Below are 2549 nucleotides of genomic sequence, written 5' to 3'. Positions count from 1 at the left end.
TGAGAAGGCTTGGAGAGTATGTTTGGGATGACCAGGCTTAAAATATGCAGAAATAATTCATTTGGGGTGTGGAGCTAGGACACCGCAAAGGGTTAAGCTAAAACAAGAAGCTTGTGCAACAGTTGAGAGAAACGTGATTGGAAATACATAACTAGAGTGGAAGTTACTATACAATGAACTCCTAATTGCAGCCCTGATTTTCTAAACAATGACTGATGATTCCCCAAGCAGTGCTCAGGAGGCTGCCCAGTCACCTATATTTCAGTTATCCACCAATGACTAATATCCATACATGAAAAATGGTGGGGGGGATATGGATGCAATATTTATTACCTTGAGAAGGTGGGGTTGTAACTGGTTTACCCTGATCAAAGGTAACCTGAAGCAGTTAACTGGACATAGATAACAGGGAAGTGACATGTTAACTTAGGGGAAATGTAGTTAATCTCAAAGAAGGAATGGAGGAGGGCCACAGATTGAGACTTGCCTTCCTTCAAGATAGTCCCAGAATATTTGACTCCAACTCAGAGCAGCCCACATGGAATGGTTAGGGTGGTGACCCAGCATATGCCCTTCGGCATTCTGTAATACACTCACTTGTTTGGATACTGTAAGATGGCATCACAAGTGATGTGATTCTGCTTCAGTGACCTCTAGAATGATGAATGCCTCCCAGTTTCTCCTGCCCTCATAAGATTATATCTGAGCATCTGTTCTGGATTTGACTCGTTTATCATATATGTCTTCTAATTGGCTGATGTATATAATCTATCTGGGACTTGGAGTCAAATAAGATCACAAGAATCCATGTGCACTGAGACCAGAGGGTAGATTTGAAGTCCAAGTTTCAAACGCGTATAAATTAGCCTGTTTTTCCAAGTCTCCTTTTATACATACCTTAAGTTATCAATGTTTTTAATTATGGTTAGCTTTTACTGTTTTCTTTTAAGCATTACCTTCCTTAATACAACTGAAGTGTGATCAGAGTCCTTGGGAAGCATTTCACTGATTGTGGTAAGGCAGTCTGGGGGAAAAAATTAGTTAGAAAAAGAGACTTTTGCATGAAAATGCAGGAAGAACAACAGGGGATGTGTCACATTTCATCAGATCTTAAAGATGCCAATGGATTGACAAGAGAAAACACTTCGTTAATTTTTAAGACACACACCCCCCAGTTTCAGAGATGTGAACATGAAAAAAAAAAGGATATGTTGCAAAATGGTTCCTTTTCAGAATTCAAGGGTTGCCCTAGGATTGATCCTTTACCAGTACTTGACTTGAACAAAGAGCTTTGGAAATTCAATAATTGTATTCAATTGATAATTCTAACACTGACTCAGCGAAGAATCTAGGTTACAGATTACTTGTTGAGTACTTGAGACAAGATTTTACAATTCTTAAAATTCTTACCGGGCTGGTGGCGCAGTGGTTGAGAGTCCGCCTGCCAATGCAGGGGACATGGGTTCGTGCCCCAGTCCGGGGGGATCCCACATGCCGCGGAGCGGCTGGGCCCGTAAGCCATGGCCGCTGAGCCTGCGCGTCCGGAGCCTGTGCTTCGCAACGGGAGAGGCCACAACAGTGAGAGGCCCGCGTACCGCAAAAAAACATGAAAAAAAACAATTCTTACCTATTCGGTAGGTGCTATTTACTTTCTGTGTGGATCATTTAAGATCTTAAGGTCAAAATACTGGTGAATATGTGATCACTCCTTGTAGTCACACTCCTAAATTATAACCTTTTAAATTCTTCCTGTCTCATCCCCCACCCTGATAGCCAGTTAGGGGATAAAATATGGACGTTCACTTTTGCAGCTCCATGACCTTTCTCACTGTACTTTCATTGAAAAGAAAGGCACATAACAGCATGGAGGGCAAGGCTGAACCGTAGGTAATGAGGACCAGGAAAAGTCCAAAGCAACATGCCCGAAGTAGTTGCAAGAGTAAAACTGACATTGAGTTGGTACCTGAGAGCAAGTGATACCAACAAGTAGGTTCAAGAGGTAGAGCTGGGAAAAGCTAAGACATAGGGAGTGTGTGGCAACTGATCGGCAGGGGCTACGAAAATCATTCAGGGTTTAGTCAGCTAAGCAAAATGCTTAAGGGAAAAGGACTAGAAAGTGTGCTTTTGTTAAACATCTCTCTGGACAGCATTAAAATCCTAGAAAGTTTTTACATTTATAATACCACAGCAATGAAGAGAACAAATGAAAAACCACCAGTAAATAGGAGGTCTCAATAAAAATTTGAAATATGGAAGGAGGACAGCTACTGTATCAGAGCAGAAGCAGAGACCATTTATACTACTTGCATTAAGGACAAGAAGGAACCAGCTTGGCTCCAGACTCAGAAATGGTTAATACTGTGGAGGACAGAAGTGAGACATGAAAGGAAAGCAGTGAAATTAGTGGCCAGTCGTATACGGGACATTCCCCTCATTCCATACACACTTGCCCTCCTCCGCAACCCCTGTGCATTGTCAACCAGGGATTTACCCTCCAGCAAGAGACGGGAAATTTCTTCTCTGTAGAAATGGCCCTGTTGAATGGCCCC

The sequence above is a fragment of the Globicephala melas genome, chromosome 16, assembly GCF_963455315.2.
Source record: "Globicephala melas chromosome 16, mGloMel1.2, whole genome shotgun sequence".
In the NCBI taxonomy this organism is placed as follows: domain Eukaryota; kingdom Metazoa; phylum Chordata; class Mammalia; order Artiodactyla; family Delphinidae; genus Globicephala; species Globicephala melas.
The sequence above is the reverse complement of the archived record's forward strand: the minus strand, read 5'-3'. Positions refer to the sequence as shown.